We start from the raw sequence: 27,669 nt of genomic DNA, 5'->3' as shown, positions 1-27,669 counted from the left end.
TGAGTTAAGGTTGCTGGAATGCATTATATTCTTATTAATATTAAGTAAGCACATATTGAGTACTTACTGTATGTTGGGAATTGTCCCTCAGCCTCACATGAATATTATTTCTCTTAAAACCTCACATATTTTCTTGTTATTCTCACTTTACAGATAAGGAGACTGAGAATTAAGTCTTCTCTGTTTTGGGTGGAGCTCATTATCAATGACGGGAAGTTGTAAGGAAAAAGATATTGATTCATCCTGAGAAAACATTTTTCTGAGAGTCAGCAGTAAAGAAGTTGGACACTGAAGAAGGTGATCATTGTTCGATTGAGACGAGCCCCGGGTTGTACGGAGTCAGCATCCCTGTCCTGGACACAGCCAGTGTAGAGCTGCGTGGTGGGTGAGGCTGCGATGCCGTGCAGGGAACGCAGATGCCGGGCCATTGGGCTGTGCTCAGGCCCGGTGAGTCTTTCTCCTAAGGGCAGTGGACAGTCATTGACAGATTTTAAGTAGGGGAGTGGGGTGCTCTCATAGAACAGTTTTGTCTTGTAGAATGCTTAGAAACATTTAGAACGCTCAGCTGGAGGTGATGTGATGAGTCAGATTAGGGTGGCTGCCAGGTGTAGGAGTGTAGAATTTTCAAGTGGTTTTCAGTCCCAGTTTTGTGGCTCAGTAGCCATGTCACTTTGCATGATGCACTCAAGGAAGAGAAACAATTTATCTAATCAATAAATGCAGTGATGTACCGACCTCCCAGGACTACTGTGGAGATCCAGTGAGATAACGTGTGCACAGTGTGCAGCATGGTACCTAGCACAGAGTGAGTGCTGAGTGAGTGCCAGTGAGTATCTGGTAGGACAGGTGTGGGTGGTGGGACTCGGTGACTGAGGAAATCTGGGCCCTGAAGGAGGGGTCCAGTCACATCTGTGAGTGATGGGCCTGAGCTCGGAGAGGCAGAGAGACCTTGCCCCCCGACCAGGGGCCCTGGGCAGGACGGCTATGGGAGGAGAACCGTGAATTCAGCTCTTTGCAGGTGGAGTTGGAGCTCCCCTTGCGACATCTAAGTGCAGTGTCACGAGCTCAAAGAGGAGGTCTGGGCCCAGGCTGTGAATTTTCCTAAAATCTTAATCCCTGAGGACGCTGAGGTAGTGATCACTGAACTTGAAGACATACTTTACAGGACAAGTGAATAGTAGTATCATCTCTGTCATCAAAGCTCACGTCTCTTTATTCATCACCCACTTTGCTAATTGGGTACTTACAGAGCTCACTTCACCGACCTCCCCTGGGCTCAGGCTCCACAGTAAAGAGCTGGTGAGCCTCCCTCCTTTCCAGAAGACGAGACATTTTGCTGGTAGCCTTCTGTACCTAGCCAGACTTAGAATTTTAGTTTGTTGATTTAATTCTATTTTCTATTAGCCATCTCCTGACAAGAGAGACCTTTTACCTCATGGTCATATTTCAAATAGCTGTTACTGAGAATTGCTGATCTGATCCATAGAGTAAGTATTATATTAACCTTGTACAGTACTTATCATTTTTCTGTCTTTGCCCTTTAATTTTGTATGCCCTTTCTCTATCCTTTTTGGGGCCTTAATTTTTTTTAATTAAAAGATGTCTGTTTGCAGTTAAGAAAACAAAAGAAAAAATACACATGATAGCTAAACTTAGAAAATAACTATTGTGTTTTCTGTCTCGGCAATGGAGGGTTGTAGAAACTTGTGAAAACCTTCATTACATAAATTTCTTAAAATTCGGATTAAGAAATAAAACCTTCCTTCCTCATCTTTCAAGCTGCACAGCTAATTGTCAAGAAAGTGAGGGGAAATCCTCAGAAGCCAAGACAAACCAGAAAGCAGGGATTCTGGGTAATACATGAGCCTTAGAAGCCCTGGGGTGCCTGTTGGCTCCTGTACTGAATTTCAGTTGCCTTGACAGGAGGGTAGGAGGTGAGCCCGTAGCCTCTCACACTGGGAGTTGGATGACTGATCATATGTAAAGCCAAGCCCATCCCGAGAAGCATGGTTTACTAAAGGGTGGACTAGGGAAAAAAATTTCCTCAAAGCAAGACAGTAGGGAAAGTCAATTTTGTTGGAAGAGGGGAAAAATAACAAATCCAAAGTAAGGATATAGTTTAAAGCTCTTCTTGCATGAGAGTGACCACAAACTCCTGGCAGAGAAGCACAGCTACTCCTGGAATGAGAAGCTGTGGTTTGAATGAATCAGTGAGCAGCCATTCCGAAAAAGGCCTCCAGAGTCTTGTGGATCAAGATACTGGACGGCAAACACCTCTCTTCCAAGGTCTCATTCAAATAACTGGAAATGTTTTAAAGGAAAGAATCCATAATCATAGTTCTGTTTATTAACATTACTATATGCTAGGAATTCAGAAGTGACTATGGAGTTGAGTCCTCATTTATGGACCTTACTTTCTCTTTGGGGAGAAAAACTGACATAGTTGGGGAGCTTGGTAGAGGGAGGTGTTAGTCTGTTGCAATTAGCCAGGAGAGGAGATTAATAAAGCAGTGAAGGGTGGGTGAACTTTTTAGCTGAGGACAGACAGTCTTGTTCAGTTTGCTTTTAATTGCAGGCTCAATGAGCTGTCACTGGAGGGAATAGAACTTACGGAGGATGGACTTAGCTCAGGCGTCTTTAGAATGGACAAGTGAACCTGGAGAAAGACAATCAAATCTGTGCAGACATTAAAGTTCACTTGAACATGCTCCATCACTGAGCCAAAGATAGGACAAATATGCAGCACTTCTTAAGGACAGAGGAGTGGTTTCTAAGGTTCTCCAAGAATGAATCCCAGGGAAACGGGATGGACAGTTGTCAAACTGTGACTTTGCTCTTTGGACGGTGTACCCACCAAGGGTATTGGACTTTTATAGGTTTCCATTTCTCTTTAATACACGTCAGGTGATTAGGACGTGGGCACAAGTATTTGACACCTTGTCGAGGCGACTTTGGTTACCTGCCTAGAAGCACGGGCACTGCTATGGCTGCGTCATACATCTTGAAGCCCATCCCGTTCCCCGGCTCAGTGATCACGGCAGAGTGGTCCCTTGTTGACCTGTCCGTCTCCTCTGTGACATCATAACCCATGAAAAGACCGGAGAGTATTAACGTGGTTTTCTTAAAGTCAAAGGAACAGATCAAATATGGATTCAGATTTGTTCTTTCCTACTTCAGTAGTGCCATGGAGAAGGCAGTTTGGGCAGCTTTTTGTAGGGCCCTGGAGGCTTTCTCTCTCAGCCTCTGGGCACCTTTATTGAAAACCCTTCATAGCTGTCTGGAGTGCTGTAAAACCACTCCGCCTGTTTTGCCCTGAAGATGTGTTCAGTTTATAACTCATCTCTACTCCTTGGAAAACAACTCAATAAAAACTCAGTTGGTTTCCCACCAGCCATGGGCAGGGGTGGGGGTTACCTTGTTATTATTTCATAAAATAAAAATAACAATAATAATAATAATAGTAATAATAATAATAAATAATAATAATAAAAGAAGTCTTAAAACAGCACTGGGCACATTGGAGAGTCAATAAATGCTTCCTGGCTTAAGTCAAAAGTGATGACTCAGTGATTCCATGGCTGCTGTATTTGCTGAGCTAATTACTCCTTTGCTCCATTACACATTTTTTTTTAACTGAAAAAGAAATACATGCAAATGGTTAAAAAAAATTCAAACAGAGCACAAAACTACACAAGTGAAAGAAGTTTACACTCATCCTCTGTTCTTCCAGCCCTCCCTGGAGATGCCACTGTTTACTATCCTTTGGATGATTTTTCAGATATGGTATGCACATTCCCAATTATGTATGTAAATTCCTTTAAAGTTTTAGTTATTTTTAACTTAAAGGGATTTAAATCCTCAAGTGGCTTCTGCCCGGGTAATAGAACACAACAAATCTGACTGCATATTAGATCTTTTCATTTGACTTTAACACTATGCTCTGTCTCCTAGGCTTCATCTTGCTTGTAAAACAATGTTGCTTAGAGCCTGAAATATACAGGAGAGCCTATTCTGAAGGCTCTGACTTTTAAGGATATTTAACACTTTTTCATTCATAAAAAGATAACAAATTACAGAATAGAAAATAACGTTTGTTTTGTTGGAGGTTTACAGAGATTTGACCCAGGCATATAGCTGCAAAAACAAAGGATTCTAACAACAAAGAATTCCTAAACCAGGAAGATTGCAACAACCAAGCACGTAGGAATGGAGCCTGAATTCTGACTTGGGGAGATGGTTTTCCAGGACATTAGTTTGCCATCTAGGTCTACAGAGACTTGCTATTCCTTGCCCCAACACCTGGTCTCCCAAATTATTGGCCTGTCCTTCACTGAGGAGAATGAATTTGGACTCGGTAGCACTCCTATCTCCCTAGCAAGCAGGGCACTGGAACTGAGTGTTATGGAAACAACAGGCCAGCCAAGAAACAAGCACCACTGGGAGGGTTGGAGTACTCAGATTTATTATGCCGGCGGGCTCAGAGGGGATTCTGCTCCGAAGTTCTGAGAAACTCCAAGACATGCACATGAGGTTTTAAAGGGTTAATTACAAGTAAGTGGTATTAGCCAATAAGGCTCAAACAACAAAAAGCAAGGAATCAGTACACTGGAGCTTATCAACTTGTAATAGATCACGTTACTGACACCTGTTGAGGTTGGATTTACGAGTTAGCTTGTTAGCCCAGTAAACTGACACTAAACTTCAGATTTACGAGTTAGCCCAGCAGAATTTAGATCAGTAAACCGACACTTATCACACTTAGATTTGTGACTTAGCTTGTTAGCCCAGCTGGGCTTTTCCTTTACATGAGGATAGCTCTCCCACACCCAGGGAACTACTGTGAACCCTTGGTGGTTCCACTAGGGTGGGGTGTGGTTTACCCAGGAGGGATGGGGACTGTGCACCAACACTCAGGCAGTCTGCTCTGTCTGGGGCTCTGATCTTGTACCACTCCGCTCCCCGCCAGCCCAACACCTGGGAGAGTGGAACTAAGGCAGAGATCATGCCTGCCTGTTTCCCAGCGTGTAAAAGGGGAATAGGTACTCTTTCCAAGGTAGTTCTGAGCGACAATACCTGCGGGTGCTTGGTTCCCAGAGCAACAGAAAACCCAGCTCCGCGTGGGGGCAACGGGTGTGATACCCATAGGGGTTCTGCTGAAGCATCGGATGGAGGGCTGGATCAGAGAGGTAAAACATGAGCTGCGGGCCTTGAAGGGTAACAGAATGGTACAGAGGCAGGACTGCCGCCTCCTTCGGGGTGCCCCCAGAAGTAAAGCATTTTCTCTCCATCTCCGCTACGACCCTCCCCTCTCCAGATCCATCCCTTTTCTCTGCTCTTCCGGTCCATCTGTCTCCCTCCACTTTTCCCCTCCTCTCCTCCCCCTCCCATCTTCTTCCTCCCTCGCTGCCCCACCTTCTCTCGCAGAACCCAGAGTGTATCGCTGGCCCTCCTGCGCATGGGCAGTCGGTGCCAGCTGGACCGCGGGTTGGAAGCTCCAGCTCCGAGCCGGGGATCGGCCCCAAAGGCTTCTCAGCTCTGTCGACCGGTAGGCCTTTAGCTCCTGCCCGGGGCCGGGGCCTCTGGCTGTGGAATTGCAAGGTGCGGGGCTCCCGGGGAAGGGGTCAGGCGGCTGCGGGAGGGCGGTCGGCATGTCACAGCCCCCCAGGGCGCCAGTCAGCCTGTGTTCAGCTGAATTGCTCTGGCCAGACCTCTCTGCCCGCGCCACCTACGCCGGCGCCCCGGCCACACCTGTCCATGGCCAGGTGGGCACCTGCAGCCTCTCACCCAGCCGGGCCCCCCTAAGTCCGTTGCTGGCATCCCCTTCCCCTCTCCCGCCCGCGAGTCCTCTCCCGCCCGCGAGTCCTCTCCTCCCGGGCTGCCTCTCCTCGGCCGCCGGCCCGTCCCCGCCCCTGGGCGAGCTGTGTCCTGGGCGGGCGGGGTCTGCGGACCCGAACGGGGGCAGGCGGCTGGGGCTGGGGCTGGCCTCCGAGGGGGCTGCAACCCGCGTTTCCACCAAACCCCCCCCCCGCTTTCCCTGCCCCGCGACCCCGGGGCTGCCCTGCTCTTCCTTTCCTGCTCCCTGAGGACAAGCTCTGCGGCATGGGCGCTGCTCCCTGGGCTGAGAGCCTCCGGCTGTAAAGCCCAGCTTCTGGTGGAGTCGGGAAAGTGGATCCTCAGTGCTGAGCGAGCTTCGGTCTCCTCCCTCAGTGTTTCTGCCCCAGGTAAGTACCTTGAACACTTTCAGGAGTTATGATGGCGGTGCTTGTTGATGTCACGTGTTTTTATAGTGCCAGGGATTACAGTGTTGAAATCAGGGCTTGGTTCAGTTAAAAATGAGCTGAAGTCATGAGGCTGTGACATGCTCCTTCCTTCCCACTCCCAGTGTGAAACGTGTAACCGTCGATTTTAAAAAGATAGTTACAGTCCCTAACTAGCCCAGCCCATCTAGGGTGCGTTAACAGGAACAGCACCACCAGAGGCGTTGGAGACCCAGGGACATTGCAGTCCTAAAGAGCTCCTGGCACAGTTTGGTTTGTTTTGGTTTTTTGTTTTTCTTAAATCGTGGGGCAGACTAGTAGTATAGAGGGAAAAATAATTGTCAAGAAATATTTTTTCATATAACAGCTTTATTGTGATATTGTTCACACACCATGAAGTCCATCCATTTAAATTGTACAATTCAGCAACTTTTAGCATATTCACAGTGGTTCAACAATTATTATTCCAGAACGTTTTCATCACATCAGAAAGACCAGTGAAAATGAGTGACATACCCACCCTTCCTCAGTGGTGTTTCTAAAGAAGTCTCATGCCTATTACTGACCATAAAATAACTTGTTACATTCCATGAAATATCTGGTAGGAATTCTAATCAGAATTGCAATGAATCTGTGTATCAAAACAGGAAGAATTAATGTCTTTATGGCATAAATTTCTTCTACCCATGAATATATCTGGGACTGTATCTTTTCATCTCTCCAGAGCCTGGCCCATGGGAAGTCCTCACTAATTGTTGGGCTTGTGAATGATGAGATTCTATACATTGTTAGTTGCTACTGTAGTCTTTCACAGAAGAGAAAAGTAACCTCCGTGAAGCCAAGTGACTCTCTAATGGTCAGAAAGAGTGACAGCCAGTGCTGGAGTGATCCAGTGGACTTGGTGCTTGCAACCAGGATTCTCCAGCACCTACAGCTAAGGGGATTACAGTATTCTTTTTTTTTCTTAATGGCGTTGCCTTTATTTTTAATAATTTTTTTTAATTTATTTATTATTTAAGTGTAGTCAATTTACAATGTTAGTTTCAGATGTACAGCATAGATTCAGTTATAAACATATGCATATGTATATACATATGTATTATATTGTTTTTAGTAGAACTCATTACAAGAAATTGAATATAGTTCCCTGTGCTATATAGTAGGCCCTTGTCATTTATTTTATATTTATTAACGTGTATCTGTTAATCTCCCCTTTCCTGCCTGCTAAGCACAGTTTGCTTTCTATGTCCATGAGTCCATTTGTAGCAGCACCATTTTTCCTTGTAATATATGCTTTTTGGCTGTTTTCAGTTTCAGTAATTCCATGTTATCTTTGAGCGCTTTTCTTCTGGTGGCCTTTATGTGGTTTGCACACGTGGTAATAGAGATCTGTGTTTGGGAGAACTCCAGGCCTCGTGTAGTCCCTGGTACAGAGTGCCCACTGAGTTGATGCTTGAACTGGGAAAAAAAACATAGTAAATGTTGGAATTTCCACTATGGTTGAGACTTCCAGGTTTCTGTAACCTGTTTACCCCACCTTATTATTGGCTGCCCCCATACTGGGTAATTTGGTGGAATTTCATGTTATGGTGGTGTAGAGACAGGGCCTTGTATGCTTCTTCTCTTTCCGTTTTCTAACACTCATTCTCCTGGGCCTCCCAGATCCTCCCCCAGTAGTGCCCAGGGCTGGCTTGGTGCTGTGATGAGGCAATATTTTTTAATAAGGCCCTTTCCTCATCTGTTCTGACCCTCCGTTTCTTTATCTGCACAATGAGGGCTTAGACTAGATAAGTGCTTTTCAGTTTCTTTTAAAGCCATGTTTCCTTTGAGAAACAGAAAATGCAAATCTCTCCTCCCATCCCAACACTTTAGATTTTGTTACTTCCTGCAAGGAGTCACATAGCTCTTTGTGGAAAATTGATGTGATTGTGATTCCAGGTGGCACAGAAAATACTCTTCAGAGATTTATTACAAGGAGAGGGCAGAAAAGGGGCAGTATGTCACACTTTCTACTGTGAGCACTGGAGCAGGGGCTTGGATTTAAATATGGTGTCTGTCGTGGCCTCTCTTTAATGTTGCACAATGTGACAAACCTCTCTACCTCAGTTTCTTGATGTGTCAAGTTGGGGTGATAATATTTTAAGGCTTTTGTGAAACAATATACACATAATCTCTTTGTGTCTCAGTAGAAACAAGACCTGCAAGGGATTCAGGGATTTAAAAAAAAAAAAATCTTGCCCATAGCACTATGTCGCTGTGTATTTTAAATTTCCTGGAGGGTGATGGTTGAGTCTAAAGTCCATCGTGGGACAGGTGGCCCATAGTTCTCTATGCCCCAGATTGCCCCCTCCTCCCCAGTCCTCTTCCTCAGTCCAGGATGAAGATCCCTATTAGATTTACACAGAGGTCTTGTGGAAATGGCTTTTCATTTTATTGTTTCACCAAGAAGGGCTGCCATCATGGTCTCTGTGGTCAGGTTTTGAAGGGCTGCCATCTTGATGTCTAGTCAGGTGAAGGCTATGCAATTGGGAGTTTCTATGTAATAAAAAGGAAAAAAATTACAAATAGAAAATTAGAACAAGGGTGATGACAGGAGCTCTTGGAAGTGGGCACCATTAGCTTTGTTAGCTTCAGGTGCAGTGGCCTCTTGCCACGAGGACCCATCCTCTTGCTCTGAATTTGGAGGGACCTGTGGGTTCAGTGGGAATGTTAACTGAGTGTATCTCATGTGCTGGGCATTGTCCTATTTTTTCTGTGTGTTCTTTTTTTGAGACAGTGAGCACATTTAACCTCAATAGCTTCTTTAAAAAAGTAGAAATTTTATTTTGAGATATAATGTAGAGTCCCATGTAGTTGTAAGAGATAATATGGAGAGGGCCTATGGACCCTTTTCCCAGTTTTCCTTAATGGTTCCATCTTGCAAAGTTGGGGTACGATTCATTACTGATTCACTAACAATTTGAGGTTTGTGTTATTGCCATCATTTCTATTCACGATTAAACTGGGGCTTAGAGAAGCACACACGCCTGCCCTGGTCACCCACATGGTTAGTGTAGAGACGGGTGGAACATGGGCTTGGGATTTCCAAGCAGTACCATTATGATGGTCTGTGGCAGGGAGCAGCATTCATTTTGCTTGTTTATTCATTCATTCAACAAACATTTATTGAGTAAAATCTGTGGGTCAGATGCTTTCATAGGGTTATCTGATTCTTCAGCAGTACTGAGAATCAGGTATTATTTACTTTTTTTTAAATCTGAGAAAATTAGCTCTGAGAGGTTATTACCACCCCGAAGGAAATATAGCTCATAAAGGAGGGATAGTAAATTTGTAGTCACTCCTTTTATGCAGGTGTTACCCTAGGCATTTTACATTTGCAAACTTCCGTAATCCAGATATATTCTTGTAAGGCAAGGATTTTATTTTTTTAATTGAAGTATAGTCAAGTTTACAATGTTGTGTCAATTGCAAGGTGTTTTTTGAATTTTGAATTAAAAAGTATTTTTTGAGGAGGGTAATTAGGTTTATTTATTTGTTTCATTTATTAAAATGTGGTACTGGGACCTCGTACATGATAAGCATGTGCTCTACCACTGAAATGTACCCTCCTCGCCAAGGCAAGTTTTCTTATCCATTATTCTGCAGCTTAGGGGTTCAATTAAATTGGAATTGAAATCCAGATCTTTTGCTCCTACTGTTGTCCTTTTCTTTATATTCTGCTGAAGGGGGTTGCGGAAAGCAGTTCCTTTTTTCATTTCTTTATTCCGCATTTTTGAGCAGTGACTTTGCATCAGGGCCTTGCTAGGTGCTTTGAAACAGAAAACAAGAAATGACCCTTCTCTGCAGGGGCAGGAAGCCTAGACCAAAACCTGGGTAAAGTGATCCGAGCTAAGGTAGCCATGTGCAGGCTCTGAAGGACAAACTGTACCACTGGATTTGCTTGGGCTTCCCCTGCCTTCTGGCTGGTACACACCAGGTCACCGCAACCCAGAGGCGCCCACAGCACACAGCACAATATTTACCTCGATCTCCTCTCCCCTCTCGGCAGGGCCTGCAACATGAGAATCCCTGACTACGTGCAGTGTGCTGAGGACTATGAGACTCTTCCCGTGGTGGTCAAACAAGTGGGGATCATCTCAGAGGAGAATTTCTTTTGCATCTATAAGCGAATCTCCTTGGTGAGCTAGATCAGCCCGTGAAGCTCCCAGGGCACACTCTGTACGCACTACAGGCACCACTATGCGCCCAAGAATGGATGGGGCGTCTTCCAGACCCATCGCATGGTTGTGGGCCTTGTCACCATTACCGACTTCCTCTCGGCCAAGGCCTTCGAGAAGCTCCACGTGCAGAGGAGCTGTATGGCATCATGCTTAATGACTCTCAGCTCTTTGTCTTTGTGCTGCATGGGGTGGTAAGCCAAGCAGCCGCGCACCGACGTGGCCTTCAATCTACGAGGACTGCAGGGTGGTGGAGAAGAGGATCGAGGACTTCACTGAGTCACTCTTCATCTTGCTCAAGTCCAAGTGGCTGGATGGTGCCCCTGACAAGTCTGGGGACAAGATCCCACTCCTCTGCATGCCGTTTGAGAAGGAGGACTTCATGGGACTGGACACAGACAGCAGGTAAGTTTATCTGGAGGCCAGTCCACCCTGGCTGTGTGCCGGGTTTCTTCTCTCCATCCAGAAAGGTATCAGCACGGAATAGGACTCTTGTATCCAAGGGGGGAAGGAGGTGCAGCCCGCCGTTTTACAGACATATAAAAGTGAATCCGCCTTTGTTTCAGAGAGATCCTTTTAGTGATAGTGTTAGAGCACTTACTCCTGCTTTTCAGCCAGGACCCTGGTGGGACCCCTGGAGTTGCTGTTCAATAGAGTAGCCACAGCCACTGATGCTAGGAGCACTGGGGAGGAGGCTGGTCTGAGCTGAGATGTGCTGTAGTTCAAATGCACATGAGACGCTGAGGCTTGTCTACTAAAAGCATATAAACTATCTTGTTACTTCCTCTATGGATTACATGTCAAAATGATAGTATTTTACATACAGTAGATTATGTAAGATATGTTCTTAAAATCAGTTTCTAGTACTTGTTTTTTGTTTGTTGGTTTGTTTCTTTGTTTACATTTTTAAATGTGGCAACTGGGAAACTTTCTTTACATGGCTCTCATTTCATTTCTGTTGGGCAGCCTTTCCTGGGACAGTCTCATCCCTTTGCTTATAGATGAGATGCTGAATCCCGAGAGGCAGAAAGAGGCACTGGTTGAGCTGGCTTGGAGCCAGAGTCTCCTGCCTTCCAGGCTCAGCACCTGTTCTGCTCAGGCCCTCTCTTCCTGCCCGACAGGCAGCATGTCATGTTAGGACATCAGAAACACCGCCAGGGACCTCCGAATGAACTCCTTATGCAGAGAAAGGCGTATCACGGAGTATGGGAAAGAGCAGAGAAATGTTCATCCTCACTTTGTCCCTGTGATTAAGTCAACGGCCCCACTTTGCCTCGGAATTACAGACGAGCTCTTCTGGGCTGCCTAACCCCCCAACTTCTGCTCCGTTTCCCCGTGTATCTATTGTGCTGTCCCTCGGGCAGAAGAGGGTGAGATGCCTTTGCCGGGAGGTGGTCCCCCTTTGCTGGGGAGAGTGAGGGAATCTGTGTACCCCCGGCCTACGGCCTCGGTCCTTTTGTCTGGAGAGGGCTCATGGCGGTCCCACAGGTGATGGTCGGACGACCTGGCACGTGCTGCCGGGCCCGCTGTGGAGGCGGTGCTCTGTGATTCTTGAACTTAACTAAGATCAGATTCTACTTTCTGGTTGTTGGTAAGTTGGAGGAGAAGATGCCAGAGAATTGATAAAAAGAATATCCAGATCAGCCCTGTGAGTGATAGGCAAGAGGACCCGAGTCCCACCTGCGTGAGGTGCCTACCGGGCTCTGGATGTATTTCCTGTTCCTCCCGGACATGCTTAAGTAAGGGGCAAGGCATGTCGTGGCCATGATCTGTTCTTGTCCTCACAGGGCCCTGTGATCTACATGCCCGCGCTCCTCATCTGCTCCTTGGAGATGAGGTGTCAGGTTTAGGAGCCTGGGGACTGCTGAGGGCACAGCTACCCACCGTGCTACACCGAGGCTGGCTCCGTTCACCTCACATGTCACCACCTGCTGATCCCCCAGGCATCAGTCAAGGTAGGTGCATCGGTGCAACGTAAGCAGGGACCACCTTCTCCCCCTGGACAGACTGGTGGGTGAGCAGTGGAAGACTGGAGCCCTGCCCCAGCCCCCAGGCCAGTGCCTCCTCTTTTGTCACAGGAGGCACTGGTGACATTTTTGCTCAGCAACTGCTTGGCTCTGGGTCTGCGGACCCACCAGAGAATTCCTGCTTGTTTTTGCCTTTTGAAGTCTGCCCGTGGGATTTGGAGGAGTAGCTGGATATGTGCTTAGCCCATAGTGGTTGACACTGTCACCATTGTTTACCCAGAACCTCGTGTACCAGGCATGGCTCCCGGCATCAAAATATAGCAGCGCATTAAACCTCCCTCCTGGTGCGTCTGTCTGTTTTGGTACCGTAAGGTCTCAGCCAGCATCTTAACGTCAGTGAGATAACGCGGCCAGTGAGCTAGGATCAAGCACGTTCTCCTCCAGTCACTTTTACTCCAATGTTGCTTTTACTATTCCGCAGACATTAATTTTTTAAACAATGCTTTGGTGCAGGAACAGAGCCTAATTCTCTCCTGCTACTCTTGGTGGAAGTGCGTAAAACTGTCCAGCCTGAAATGTGACCACAATTTGTAGCTTAAGACCTGCCTAGACCAATGTATGTGGAGTTTTGGTTAGGGGCGCTGACCACGTTGGGGTCCCCCGGCAGCGCCGCCCCCTCAGGCCCCTGCTCTCCCTGGAGCAGGAGGTGAGGGTGGGTCTCACCATCCCCACGTCCCTGGCCTCACACACTCACGTAAATTCTTGTACGTGCTGTCAAAGTCATTTTTGTTCTTGTGTGTTTCTAATTTTCTCTTGTTTCTCTTTTCATTTTTCTTTATTCCTTTTTCTCTTGTACTGCCCTGTGAGCATGTTGTTGCGTCTGAAAATGTGGCTGTGCACACCCTGCATTGGAAATAGCTAGATCGCCCTCCGTGCTGTCTCCATCGCTTTAAAAACCAAAAACTTAACAGCTGCCTTAATCCATGTATTATCCTTGTCATCTTTTTATTTTCTAATTTTTTTTAGCACATCACCCACTGGTGTTTGATACCTCTTAAAATCCTTGCTTTAAGGAACCAGTTTGGTCCTCCTTATATTTGGTGACAAATGCGCCCTTATTAAATTTGTTTGATTGTTTTGAAGAAGTGAGATGCGAATTCATTTAGGCGGCTGCTGAGGGATGTTTTTCATGGAGTATTTAAACTTGTAAAGTCATATTCTGCAGCATCTTGCTACATTACTTCTTTTACACAAACGTGCTTGGCACTCGGTTACTGGCTGTCGCTGTGTGACGCGCGTGACAGCGCTGCCTGGCCGGCGGTCACTGGTGAGGGAGAGGCAGGCTCGGGGGTGAGCAGCTGTTGGAGGAAGCAGTCACCGTTTTGTTATTTAATTTTTTTTTTTTTTTTGCATTTTACTTCCCGTGCCATTTACTTTACTTTGCCTTCACAAAGAGGCAGAAGTTGGTCTAAAATCCATGCCACTTTTTTGTTCCCTTTACGAGGCTGGTTTATCTGAGTATCAGGACAACATGTCCTTCTCCTAAGTAGCTGGCTCACCTGGATCTGGTGGACATAGGGACTGCTATAGGGGACCGTAGCTTCCACCCTGCTCCAGCCAGTGGGCATTCAGAGCCGGGTCTGTGGTTTGCCTCAGCAGCCGTGCAGGCCTCCCTGCACCGGCCTTTACTTTTAACCCATGTTGGCAGTAAATAGCTGACTCCGTGTCTGTTGCAGCTGACGTCCACCACTGTCGGCCTTGTCGTTAGTTTGCGGTAGTGAGTCTCCAACACCCCAGTCAACTGTGAAGGAACATGCTTTGGCCGACGTAAGACCTTGGATTCTCACCACCACTATGGTTCATCTCACCTGGTGAAAGTGTTTGGCCACCACCATCATGCTGACCATGAGGCCTTGTTTCTCCTTTCATGATCTGGTCCAAATGTGGACACTTCAGTTTTCACTGAATTTGTCTCGCTTCAGACAGGAGAGAATATCTGAAGGAGTCCATCTCATTGTGTGTGGGGAACAGATCAGAAGTAAATGTCGCAAGTAGAAGGAGTCTAGTCTGTCCGGGTTGGCAAATGCAGGGTGGGATCTGTGATGGCCGGGCTATGCACTGTACACAGGCCTTTCCCGTGGCTCCCGAGAGCCCAAGGGTCGGAGTGAGAACAGCCTGGCCTGGGTTCCTCCATCCTCGTCTGCTTACTGACAACTGTGTCTGCTAATTAGGAGCTCCCCCACCCCTCGGGCCCTTCAAATCTCAGACCACGGGAGAAACTTGAGTCCCTTCTCCTGGGCCTCCTTTGTGAGAATACAGTGCCTTCTGAGGTGACCAGTGGCAGGAGATGCCTCCCCCTCCAGGGAGCACCCTTTGGAGGACTGTGACTCAGTGCACCATGCTGTGAGCTTGTGGGGTTCCGGCCGTGGTCCCTGCAGAACCAGACTTGAGATGGGCTTAGTGACGGATATAACAGGACTGATTCCAGGGCAGGGCTTGGGGGAGGGAACAGTGGAAATTGAATGTGACCTCAAACACATAGGTGGGTGCTGGGGCTGTTACTAAAATGGGGTGTCTGGGAGGTACCTGCCAGGAATCGAATTCCAGAGTAAATGGCGGACATGAGACATTTTTAAGATGCCATTTGTCATCCAAGTTAGGACTTCAAAGAGGCACTCGGGTCTATGGCCCTGGGGCTCAGGTGAAGGAGCCAGACTAGAGATACACGTTGGGAGTTGTCATTCTTAACTGGTGTTCACAGACGCGCATGTGAATTAGATCATCTTGAGAGTTGCAGACTGAGGATGAGGGGGGGCAGGGCTGTGCCTGGTTTGGAGGAAAGCCCAGACCATGTAGCTTTCGTGTGTCAGACTGCGGCGTTTGCGATTTTCAGACTAATGCCGTTTATCCTTAAGGGGCCGGGGGTTGGGCAGGGCCAGCCTGGAAGAAATCTGAAAGGAGGGTCGTGGCCACGTGTGTGTCTTGTGAAGATGCAGATTCTGCAGCGTCCGGGAGTGTAGACTTCTAAGAAGCTGGAGTTGGAGTGGGGAGAAAGTAGTCACACTCACCTGTGAGGGAGGGAGGGCGTCCTTGGGAGTCGCCACCCTACTGGACTCGCTTTCCAATGAACAGAATGCAATCAGACTGGATCTGAGGTGAAAAAAGATGGGCACTGGGAGGGGATCCAACCTGGAGAATGGTGCATGCAAAGTTCTGGAATAGTCTCCCTGAAAATTTGAGTTAAAAATACCCAGACTCTTAAGAACATTGATAGTGACTGGGGAGGAGGCAGTTGTTTTTCTGGCCTCCTAAGGGTAATTCATGTATTCAGGGATACACAGAAGATTCGGGCAGTCTTTTCCAGGGGTTTGATCCTTACCAGGGGGAACAGTGCAAGTTTAAAGGGGGCGAAGGGCAGCAGAGGGAAGCTAGTCAGTCCCCGTGTCAAGTACCAGTCGGCAGCCCTACATGAGTGTTGCATTCTCATCCATGCCTCCCAGGTGGGCGATGGCAGCTCCCTTTTGCGGATTGGGAAGCCTTCTCAGAGGGGTTAAGGAATTGGTCCGTTTAGCGGCTATTAAATGCTGTAGCAGGATTCAAGCAGGGCCTTGTCAGACTTCAAGGGCATGTTCTATCTACTAATTCCGGTACCTCTCTTTTGTACCTGGATTGGTGAATTGGGTCAGTTTTGGAGCCTTTCACAAAAAATACGATTTAAGTGTCTCAGGACAGTTTCACAAAGCTCAGTGTTCTTTGATGGTTCAGAAGCACCGCAGTGCTTTTCGCCCCACAGAGGTAAGGTCTTACTCCTTGCCGATGACGTTGTTGCAAATGACGTACAGGTGCAAAACCAGACTTAGGAACTTCTGAAGGGAAACTCTCCAGTTCTCCCTTGATCGGCTTTCTTCCACGGGATGTAACTGCTGCAGCCTAGGCCTGAGCTTTCCATATGGAGTGAGGTTTTGATAACCAAAGTTAGCATAAAACGGTCAGATGAAGAAAATCGACGTTGACAATTTATTTTTGGGTTACATTAGTGAAGATATTCTATCAGTTAATGACCCATATATAGAATGAAATTGAGTACAGAACATTGCAATTCTTACTTTCTATTTAGAGTTCTCTTACAGAGTAAGGTTGCCTGCTTTGGAACATCAGCTCCACCACCACGGCACCTATCAGTGTGTTGGTGTGATTGCATTTACGCAGTGAATGTAATCTGGGCTTCCTCAGCCCCAAACACTCCAGTGCAGAATCACGGGCTATAGCCATCTCTTAGTCATGCAAATACTTCTAAAATTATATGATGCCTGAAAAGAAAGAAGAGGGAGAGAGTGATTGCCTTTATCAAAGTTCCTTTCTATTCTAACTGCAAACTGTTGTTGAACAGCTCTGGTTTCCTTTGGATATGAATATATACATTTCTTTGCATGTAATCTGGGTTTTGGACTAGAACACCAAGCTCTTGCTGTCCACAAGCCACAAAATTATTAGCCAAATTGCACAGGTGTGAAATAGTTTATACTTTTTTCTGAGAAAGAATCCTTGAATTTGGGACTTGGGCTGTGATTTTTGCTTTTTGCTTCCCCCACCCCTCTTGTATTCTCTCACTCCTTCTCAACTGGCCCCCAAGAGTTCGTGGTTTCAAAGGTGTGGGCAAACACCCAGTTGGTCACCATGTACTGTTGCAATAGATGGAGCCCTGCCAAGACCTAAAGGACATTATCAGAGAGGACTTCCTGGAAGAAATGGGCTCTACATTCAATCGTGAGGACAGAGTAAGTGTCAGCCAGGAGAAGGAGTCAAGAGTGTGGCTCAGGTAGCAGGTGCAGCCCGGGCAGAGGCCTGGAGGCTTGTGGGGTGGGGACATGGGGAGAGTGTCCTGTGTGGTCCAGGGTGGAGTGTTCCCCTGCTTGGGAGGACCCTGGAGAGAGCCTGGGGTGAAGGGCTTTGGAAGACGTTGGGTTTTATTTGAACAGACACTGGAGGCAGTGAAGGGTGTCAGCAGGAAGTGACCCTCAGGAAAGGTACTTCTGGTTTTGCTTCTGATATTCTACAGACAGAAGTGTCGGGACTGGCGAGAGCAGGTCTGTCTGTCCCTTTGAGACCCACCCCGTCATTCATTTATTCATAACACGTGCACTTCTTTGTGTCTAGGGGAGAGTGTGTGGACCCACATTATTAAGCAAAATGTATTTGCTTCTTGTGAGCTTAGCAGTGTCAGAAGTTGACTTAGCCTAGAATGTTCTAGGAATAGAGGAACAAGTTGCGGAGGTTGGAGGGAGGGAAGTCTTCCTTTTGAAACAATCAAAATGAGCCTGGAGGCAAGTGGGAAGTAGGAGCAGGACAGGGGGTCCCTGAGGTCACTGGGGACCTGGGAACTGGGGTGAGGCTGTGTGAGCAGTGTCGGGGGCGGGGCTAGAATTCCACCAGGGAGCCTCTGAAGGGTTTGAAGTGGGGTGATGTAATCAACTTTGTGATTTGGGAAGGCTGCCATTGCTCTGTGTGTGTGTGTGTTTGTGTGTAGCGGGGAAGTGGGGGAGGGTGCCACCAACTGGGGGGGCCACTAGAAGACCATTCACAGGCTGGGAGAGGGGCGTCAGGGCTGCTTGGGGACGGCAGGGGCAGTGTGGATGCCGGATTTCCTTATGGGGAGGGCTTGTTATCGGGGTCGCCCGAGAGGCGACTTTTGGCTGGAAGAAAAGAAATGGAGGCTGCCAGGTGAACTTTCCTCTTCTCTCCTTCCCTGCCTTGTGTGATGATCTTAGCTCAGCCAACTTTTGGAACAGAAGAGCTAAGTTCCAGGGTAGCCCAGGACTTTGTTGAGCTGGTTCGAGTGAGATCTGATAGGATTTAGATTTCTGTTCAGATCTGCATGTTCACTTAGCTAGAAACCTCCCGTCATTTCGATTTCCATGGGGTATTTATTCTTGATAAAGATTGCTTTCTTGGTGAGAGGAAATTTAATACAGCTGTTGTCTTTCTCAAAAAAAATCATATCTTTAAAGAAATTTAATATTCCAAAGAATAGCAAAATTTAAAAATGATAAAGTAAGGCTTTGGTGTAGTTTCTTTGGTTTCTGAGCTAATGTGGAGTTAGAGCCTTTGCATTACTTAATAGCACATCCTTAGTGAGCTGTTAGTGAGCACCCCAGGCCCCACCTCTCAAAACACCATTAAAGTTTGCTCTGAAATAGTGAGGTCATAAAGGTCTTGTTTGCAGAATTCAAACAGTTTGTTTATATTATGCAACATAGCTCCATTTATAAAATAATAATAGGTTCAAAATTAATTAAGTGGAATATAATTGATTTTTTTAAAGCTGAAACATAAACTTTCTTGTGCTAATGTTGCAACTGGAAATTTTGAAAAGAAAAATCCTACTGTAATATCATCTAAGTGGAATACATATATGACTTCCACATTTGAAAAGTAACGGCGCAGTGGTTTTAGAATTCAGGAGCATTCCAACTCAGATACTGGCATTGATGGTTGCTGGTTTTCAATTGAACAGCCTAAATTTGCCTTCTTAGCATTTTTTTTTTCTTTGCAGTGAGAGGGCTGAGTAGTGCTTTGCCAGCATAGGTTTGGGGGAATTTGAGGGCAGATGTCGTGTAGCAGCAGTGAGATATTTCCATGTGTTTAATTTTCCGGACATCACCAGGGCACATGTGGGGTTTGTGCATGCAGGCTGGGATGCTGCAGGACTCCCTAATCCATCACCGTTATGTCTTGGAGCTGCTCCGGTTAGTGAATAATTTTCTGTGACTTGGAGGTAAAGTGGTCTGATGCAGATGATCAGATATGTACTTAAAGTGCTATTACTTGAAATAAGAGAAACCTAGAAACATGGCTCTAACAATACAGGATGAGGGAGGAGAATAGGCTGAGCTGCGTGCAGTGGGGAGTCTTCTCAGGTGACTCCCACGCCGTGATTCCTGCCAATATCCGCCCCAGCACTGCACGGTTGTCCTGCCGAAGCAAGCATGCACTTTGCTCAGAAACGCACTGAATTTCCTTGCGACTCTGTATGTTGGCTTTTTTTTTTGAAAGCACATCTTGCCCTTTGCTTAAATGCCATCACTGCAAGTCGCCTCTTACTCTCATCCTTCTGGACCTCGTCCATACATAGATGCTGAATGGATGAACAGAATGTAGAATCTCCATTTAGTGAAACATTATTCAGACGTAAGAGTGAATAAAAAAGAAAAAGAGGAAAATGAAAAAGGCCACCTCTTCTGGGAAGTCCACTCTGAATGCTCAACCCACACTTTTCCCTTTGAAACACAATCACTTATGCTCCACTCTACTCTTTTTGATAGTAATTACAACCCTCTAATAAACTTTAATGTTTTCAAAAAAAAAAGAGATGCTGATACCAGTTCAACAGGGACGAGCCTTGACAACAGCATGTTAAGTGAAAGGAAGCAGACACACACGGCCACATATTGTTGACTTCAGTGATCTGAAATGCCCAGAATAGGCACATGCAGAGGCGGAGAGCAGGTGATGTTTGCAAAGGGCTAGGTGGAGGGGGTTAGGGAGTGACTGCTAGTGACAGGGGATTCTTTTGGGGTGATGAAGTGTTCTGGAAATAGATGGTGATGAGGGCTGCACAACCGTGAGTGTGCAGAAGACTGCTGAGCTCTGTCTCTGGGAGTGCCTGTGGTTGGGGGCGGCTTTATTTTCTTCTCACCCTGCACTCTGAAGAGACATCTTGTGCAGTGGCCTTTCTACTAGTGTGAGTGGTGAGAATCAGAGACTTTGCAGAGTCTTGTTTCTTTTCCCCCTCCTGCTGAGTGTAGGCAAAATAAGTTTAAGCCTGAGAAAGTGCTCCATCTGCAGAAATGTATTTCAGTTTTGCATGGTGTAAAAATCTTGAGAGCTTTTTAATTGTTGAGGACAGTCTGTGGGGGGAAATAGCCCGTGAAGCCTTGGGGAGACCTGGAAAAGCCGCGCTTCCCTCCCTGATACAGGTGGAGTATTCACCACAGTTCAGGCAGTGAAGGGCCCAGACCCGTGAGCGGAGTTGACAATCGTGAATATTTACGTGTATCCGCTGCTTCATCTTGGATATTAATTTCAAGCTGAGTCAGTTTGTGGCGGCAGCCTCATCCTACATCAGGAATTTATAGTATCTGCTCTTTGAGGTGAAGACCTGACAGAGTTTATTATTTAACAGTCTCCCTTGAATTGATATCTCAGATTCCTTTTTCAAAAGCAAAACAGCAGAAATACAGACGTCCTTTAATGCCAATATGACCTGGAAAGGGTTTAGTCTCTGTGCCTCAGTGGCCTTATCTGCGGTTGGGGATGATGATAACAGTGTTTCCCTCAGAGGGGCTGGTGAGGGGAGAGTGAGGAGCACAAAGGGAGGACTTACAGGAGATGCTCATGAATGACTGAATTTAGTGCTCTCAGCCTGGTGAGGCCTCAGGGGCAGAGATGTCAGAACAGAGCTTTCCTAGCCAGAGCTAGATCCGTGTTGGCAGCTGTTGTGATAAGTATCACAACTGTGGGTTATCAGGTAGTTTTAAGACTTGGTAATATGAATTCATGAATAATGTTAGAAGACTAGACATCTCAGATTCAGTTTACATAGTTCTCAAGATTTCCTCTGAGAAATGGATGGATTTTTCCCCATCTTAAATCTGAGATGAGTCTCTAAAAAATTTCTGTATTCCTCCATTTTTTGCTTTAATTCTCCATTTTTAAAAAAAACTTTTTAAATTGAGTTAGTGGGGACTGAACTGAGGGCCTCATGCATGCTAAGCACATACTCTCCCAAAAGAGGTATAATCTCCCCCCTGATTTTTTTTAAAATTTACTATCTTAGTATTCAGAGGTTAGAGGCCTCTAATTCTTTTTCTGGAGACTTGTCCATGAACCTGTAAATCTATTATTAATGGACAAAACATGGTTTATTAAATAAAATGAATAGAATATTCTGCAATCCATCCAAAAGGAAATGTTCATTGGCTTAAAATGTTTCTCCTTTAATGTGATTTCTCCTTTTTGGTCTAGCTCAATTTATTATCAGACATCCTCATCATCATAATGACCAAACTCGCTCTGAGTTTACACCTACCTAAGGCTAAAATACTTTCCTCATGTTTTACTTCATAGCAGGTGTTTGACGGTAGGTATCAGTGTCTCCTTTTTGCAGCTGAGGGATTGAGAGATGGAGCAGCTTGTCCCAAATCACACGCAGCTGGCGGTGGCTAGCTCGGTGCTGGAACCCAGGCTGCACAGGATGCATTCTTAATTGCTCCTCTAATCAGCCTCCCGTTGAGTGGTTACCCGAACTCCTGTGACCCCATAAATGGTCGATTTTAGTGATCTCAGCCTGATGAGGCCTTCAAAGGGGAGACACCAGTGAGAATATGAGACAGAGTGGCATAAATTAAAATTGTACATTTTCACAGTTGTTTAATTCTCAGGTAGTGGCATAAAAAGTTAATTTTTATGTATTTTAGTGCTCTGTAAGCACTAAAAACAAAACATTAAAAATAATTATAGTGCAAATGAGAAGGGGGCTTTGAAAGTCCAACCACTGCTGATGATGTTACTTGTTTTTCTCTAGTGGCCCTTATTGACAGAAATACTTACAAAGACTGAATTGGTTTTATGTAGTCTTAATATGGAAGAAAAGATTGTCAGTGAATATTTTAAGAAAATCTTTATTCTTTACTTTCCTGATAATGTATATATAAGTTGTATTCATGGCTTAAGTACATTTCCTCATTTGTGAAATTTGAGTAATATCGTTTAACTTGTCTGACTGTGAGAGTTAGTAGCCTTGTATACAAAGAACCCAAGAGGTGCTTAGTAAAAATGTGCTGTCACAATGGCAGATATTTTAGAAGGATCAACTCTGAATACTAAAGAGGGTGGCTTATTACTGATGCATATTTAATATGTATATATATGATATATATGAATATGGCTTAAAGTAACAAGGATTCATTTATTTTTTAGTGCACTATGAAGTTTTAATGAAATCTGTATCATTCTAGTGAGACAGGGACTAGTTAAATTGCCTTAAGCAGACGACCTTGAAGATTATTTACACAGAATGTGTATTGTTAGAACTCAGATGTCATGTTGCCGTGTAACCATCCACTCAGACATTTAAATTCGTTGGATTCTGACATCCACATTAATAATTTTCAGGGAATAAGTTTCTCTCTTTTGTGATTAAAGAAAATTTTGATCTTTTTTCCTGCACTCTTAACAGGTTTAAAAGATCAAAACACTGATTTGACATGTAACTTTTTTAATAGAGACAATAAAGCTCATGCTGTTTTATTATGTAAATAAATGTTTTTGTATTTCAACAAACGTATGATTTCCTGGATTTTGAGAAGTATGTTGCAAGATACTTAGATAACCTACTTTCGGAAAAATACAGGCGCGACTTTTATGAATATAGGCCTACTACAGATCTGTTCGTTTTTGCTACAGTGCAAGACATGAGGCCTAGGAGAGATTTGCTGCTGATTGCAAGGAGGACAGATCCCATGTCTCAGTCTCCCCTCCTGTAAAATGAAGTGGCTGGACTGGATTCTTTCCTCTTCTAAGATGCGTTTCCATGAGCCTGTGTCTTTTGTTTATATTCAGGAGTATTAGCAATATCAGATTAAATACTGAGTTACCCTCGCTTCCCCCGAAGCAAAGTGCATTATGTGCTACAGAAGCTTTAAGTTATCTGATTCTCGTTTCTGATCCTACAGGCAATTTTTGTGTTGCATGCTTCCTGGCAACCTGGAAGGTCTTTTTAGCCATAGGTGGCGCTTGTTGCACCTTCTTACCGTCTTAATATTCCTCTTTGTTAAAGAAGGCTTAAACAAAGTTATTTTGTTTTGATTTCTTTGCTTGATGCTTCAGAATAGCACAATGTCCATTATGTCTTTCTACCTGGAAAAATTTTTCTGCTTATATTTTAGTTTTATTCTGTCATCTCGCTGTGAACATCTCAGACTTGCTGTGTAAACAATGGCAAAATCGGACTTTTCTTCCAGTGTTAGAAACCAGTGAGCCGGGAATTTATAAAACAGCTAGTAGCGGCCTCTGGAGCACCTTAAAGCTGAAAAGTGTACTAAGTTCCCTGAGTATTGACCCCACTGCTGTGTGTTAATTGGTGGTAGGGGATTTGGTACATATAGGAAGGGGTGTAGTTCTTTGAATTGGGTTTGCGTGCACGCGCTGCCACTGAGCCATGTGAGCCTGAGTCAGTTCGCTCTGAGTTTTTCCCTCGTCTGTGAGATTGGGACGTTGGTATCTGCTTTGTAGAATTGTGAGAATTAGAAATTATGTAAAGTGTTTACCACAGTGGGTATGTCAAGAGGGCTCATAATCTTTAGCTGCTGTTTGGTGTGAAGCCATCATTTTATAGTCTTTGGCAATTACTAAGAAACGGGAAAACAAGAAAAGCTGGTTTTATGATGAAAGATATTTGAGGAGGTTTGATAGTTCCTATACCCATAATTAAGCATCAGCAGAGTCAGAACTGTTACACAGTCACCCTGAACCAACGTTAAGCCACAGAATTTTTTGTTACTTCATATATGTTGGGGCCTAAGGGGATCCAATACTTATATGCATGTTGTCTCCAGCAGCCAACTGAGAGATGACACAAAAGATTAGGCAGGCCATAAATGTCTTCGTTGTTACTGATGAAGCCACGTTCTCCATGAACTTCAGGGCTGTGGGAAAATGTGTGTCATGATACTGTGTCCCAGAATTAGAGACTCACCCTGTCCCAGGTAGCTCTGGGCCACAGCGAGCCTTCCCTTGAGAGGACCTGCCCCTTCATGCACAGGGCTGTTCTGACATGGAGCTGAGAATCCCAGGTGCTTCCCAATGGTGACCAACACTGGAGGGAAAGGTAGGGTTTCACATTCCCTGCTTGTCTCCCTGGACTCACACCTCACCCTGTTAGTGTGACGAGGGCTAGCTGTGATCGAGCGGCTAGGGGTATGAAGGAAGAAGTACTCTCCATGGCCCAGAGGAGTGGGGAGGAGGCATCCCCTCCCTAGTTTAAACAGGTGGTGTGATGGAATGGGAGGGTGCTCCCCAAGAGTTTATAAAAGGAGAAATAAGGATTTTCTTTGGGACTTACACTAGCCAGGAAACACATAATATTATTAGAAGGGAGACTTGTAAATCACTTTTATATTAAGTTGACATTTGTTGAACACCAAAAATGTGCTACATTCTTTTCTGAGCATTTTACAGAAATGAGTCTTTCAATATTCTCAACAAGCGAGTAACGAAGGTTTGATTGTTATCCCAGTTTTACAGTGTGGAAATTTCGGCACGGAGAGGGTAAGTAAGTTGTCCAAGGTCACAGAGCTAGTAAGTGGCAGAGCTGGTATTTAAACCCTGGCTGTCTGGTTTTGAGGCTCCCAGAGATGGGCTTTGGGTGTTTAGAGGTATCTGCATCCCTGAATCTTTGTACCACTTTGCATCAGTTAGCCCAGAAAGGACAGGGAAAGGAGAGTTACACAGGTGCTCACTGTCATGTCTCGGCCACTGTCCACAATGTGTGCACTGTGATTAGCGTTAATTATTTTCTAGGCAGTAGATCTGTTCGTATAACAGAAATTTAGTCCATTGAGTTAATCTACAAACCCTTCCTTCTCTGCTTCTGTCCATGGTTGCCATGTGACTGCCTGCCTGTGATTGGGCTGTGGAGGAGAAAATGTACTCATGGTTGAACTCTGATATTTCAGTCTGGTTTATAGTTTCACTTCTTCTGTTACATTAATAAGTTTCTGGTTTTCTTGCATCAGTGTGTCATGAGCTTGGTTAATGTGAAAACAGTCCATGGGAGCCCAGGGATGCTAACGGTATAATTTCTGAGCACACTGTCGCAATTCTACCCGTGCAGACCTGGCTGGAGGATGTCCGCCTTCCTCACTGATTTCTCCAAACAGCAGGGTCCTCTCCCAACCCCGGATATGAGGCTGGGAGCTCTATGAGTTGGCCAGTCGGTGGCCAAGTCCACCAATCAGAAAATGATGAAGTACCTGTAAGTGGGTTTAATAGAAGAAAAGGGCTTCCAGGTAGTCCGAAGGTCTGTTCGAGTCCATTTGGTGAGAAGCTGTCCACTGTCTGTGGTGAGCTGCTGCTTTGCTGTTGAAAAGTCTGGATTAGATGAAGGGATTTAAAGAAGGAGAAAGGAGTGATTTCAGGTGGTACGTCCACAGTGGTGAGAAGTGATGGATGACCGCCTGTGTGAGACATAGACAGAGTCTTACAAACTTCATAAAACAGCTTTAAAAGCTCTGCCATCTGAGTGCACTTCATATGGGGTCCAGTTCATCTCTGGTCGTGCTGAGAGGGCAAATAATTGATGATGGCGGAAAGGACACGGAGGCATCAAAAAGTCTCAGTCATGTTCCCTTTTTAAAGGATGTGGCACAATGTAATATATTTGAGCTGGTTTTTCACTGAACAACCTTTAGTGTTTTCTGGGACTCCCCAGTGCCCCAAGGCTCCATGCAGCTGGGTGTCCCCTCAGAGCAGCTCTGTCAGCGCTTGCCCTGGGCTGACGTGGTGTCGCGGGGAGCAGGACGGTCAGCGTCCACAGCTCCTCCGAGATCCGTCTCCTCATCCGCAGTGCCAGGTTGCTCATCCGTGTCTACTTAGTAGGTTTGCTGAGAATCACACGTGATGGTTTTCAGGTGTGATTTGTGATTCTCTCTGTGATTGGCATATAGTCAGTGTTTGATAGAAACCCTTGTTTTTTTAGTATAATTGTAGCAGCTAGATTGCAGTGGTTTGTAGTCTGTATTTTTTTATAACTTTATTCTTATTTTTAAATATGCACTTATTTTTATTTATTTTTTTGGAGGTACTGGGGATTGAAGCCAGGACATTGTGCATGCTAAGTAGGTGTTCTACAACTGAGTAATACACACCCTCCTTCTCTGCACTTGAAAATAAATATTGCAATACCCAAAAAAATGTTAAACACCATCATGGGACCTAGTCTCTGTATAGACAATTGAACACGTATGCTATTTCAATAAGAATAAATGTTGTTGAGACATACATTTCTGAATCTGTTAATGTGCTTAAAAACGATCATAGGTAGTGATAAACACGAGTCTTTGATCCAGTACTTCTTAGGGTCTGTTTTGCCATCAATGGAAATTACATTCTACAGAGAAGGCTAATTGGGTCTGTTTGATATTTGGATGGTTTAGCAGATGATCAAGGCTTTCAAAAGCTGACAGAATTGTATTTTAAACTAACTACAAAGTTATCTTCTAGAAGTTGGAATTCCTAAGCTTGTGAAGTGTCCAGTAGTCCAGGGAGTATGTGTCTGTGTCTGTGTGAACGTTTATGTGTGTGATTTCAGGAAGGTAGAAATAAGTTCCATATGGACTTCTGATACCTTTCTCCTCCAGTTCAAGATGTAGGCATATATTTACACAAATAAATTGATATTCTTTTGTCATTTGGCATATTGGGAATAAGAGGTTGTCATATTTGTTTCAGAAGGGTTGGGGAGCATGAGCTTAGAAAACGGGAAGAGAAAGAGGCCGGGAGGCACTTCACACTCTGTGCAGGATTTGAGGAACAGTAGCTTTTCTTTTTTCTTCTAAAGCAAACTGGCGCTGAATTGTAACATACTATTACTCAGAATTGCTTTTCTGATCAGATACAAGTGCCTCAGAATTTTGAAGGCAACATGAATGGTGAAATGTGTTTTAGCAGTTATCTTTAAAAGTAGTTTTATTTTTCAAGTAAAAGGCTATAGCCTGTTCTTTCTTCCAGCGGTACAAGACATGCTCATTAATCTATGTACATGATCTGTGTGCTTAGTTTCTTTGGGTTTTTTTTTTTTTTTTTTTTGAAATGCTTGTTTTATTGTGGTTTGAATGAATGTTTAAAATTTCTGGATTTTAATGTTTAGAACATGCTGATTTATGAGAACCGTTAAATACCTGATTGTTCTTTGGTCCTTGTTTTTGGGGAACCCTATTGAATTCTGTTGTCTGTTAAAGAGGGAAATGCTTCCTCTAGCCTGCAGATCATTAAGTGAATGGTTTGCAGTGTGCCTTTAAAATTATTTGAATGCATTGAGCATGTTTGTCCAGTGAATTCTGAATTAACTCATTCTATTGACTTTGCTTTTGTTCTGTGGCTTTTGCTCCTCTCCACAAGAATTTGAATTCTCTGTTGCAATTTGTATACGTGTTCTTAACAGGGGAAGAA

General features: G+C 45.0%; 1 protein-coding gene across 47 annotated transcripts in view; it reads left to right on the top strand.

The window, feature by feature from the left end:
* LOC141577229 (uncharacterized) overlaps positions 1-27,669 on the top strand; it is a 148,370-nt gene that overhangs the window by 78,401 nt on the left and 42,300 nt on the right. For 39 of the 47 annotated variants that reach the window (XR_012506135.1, XR_012506134.1, XR_012506130.1 and 36 more), the window contains 3 exons: positions 154-6,221; positions 10,306-10,879; positions 12,262-12,429. The gene's annotated coding sequence lies outside the window, so the exon portion shown is untranslated. The remainder of the gene's footprint in view (positions 1-153; positions 6,222-10,305; positions 10,880-12,261; positions 12,430-27,669) is intronic. The other 8 variants (XR_012506125.1, XR_012506131.1, XR_012506126.1 and 5 more) reach the window with 8 other exon arrangements.

The sequence above is a fragment of the Camelus bactrianus genome, chromosome 3, assembly GCF_048773025.1.
Source record: "Camelus bactrianus isolate YW-2024 breed Bactrian camel chromosome 3, ASM4877302v1, whole genome shotgun sequence".
In the NCBI taxonomy this organism is placed as follows: Eukaryota; Metazoa; Chordata; class Mammalia; order Artiodactyla; family Camelidae; genus Camelus; species Camelus bactrianus.
Note: the sequence above shows the minus strand (reverse complement) of the source record. Positions and strands in the feature narration are given on the sequence as shown.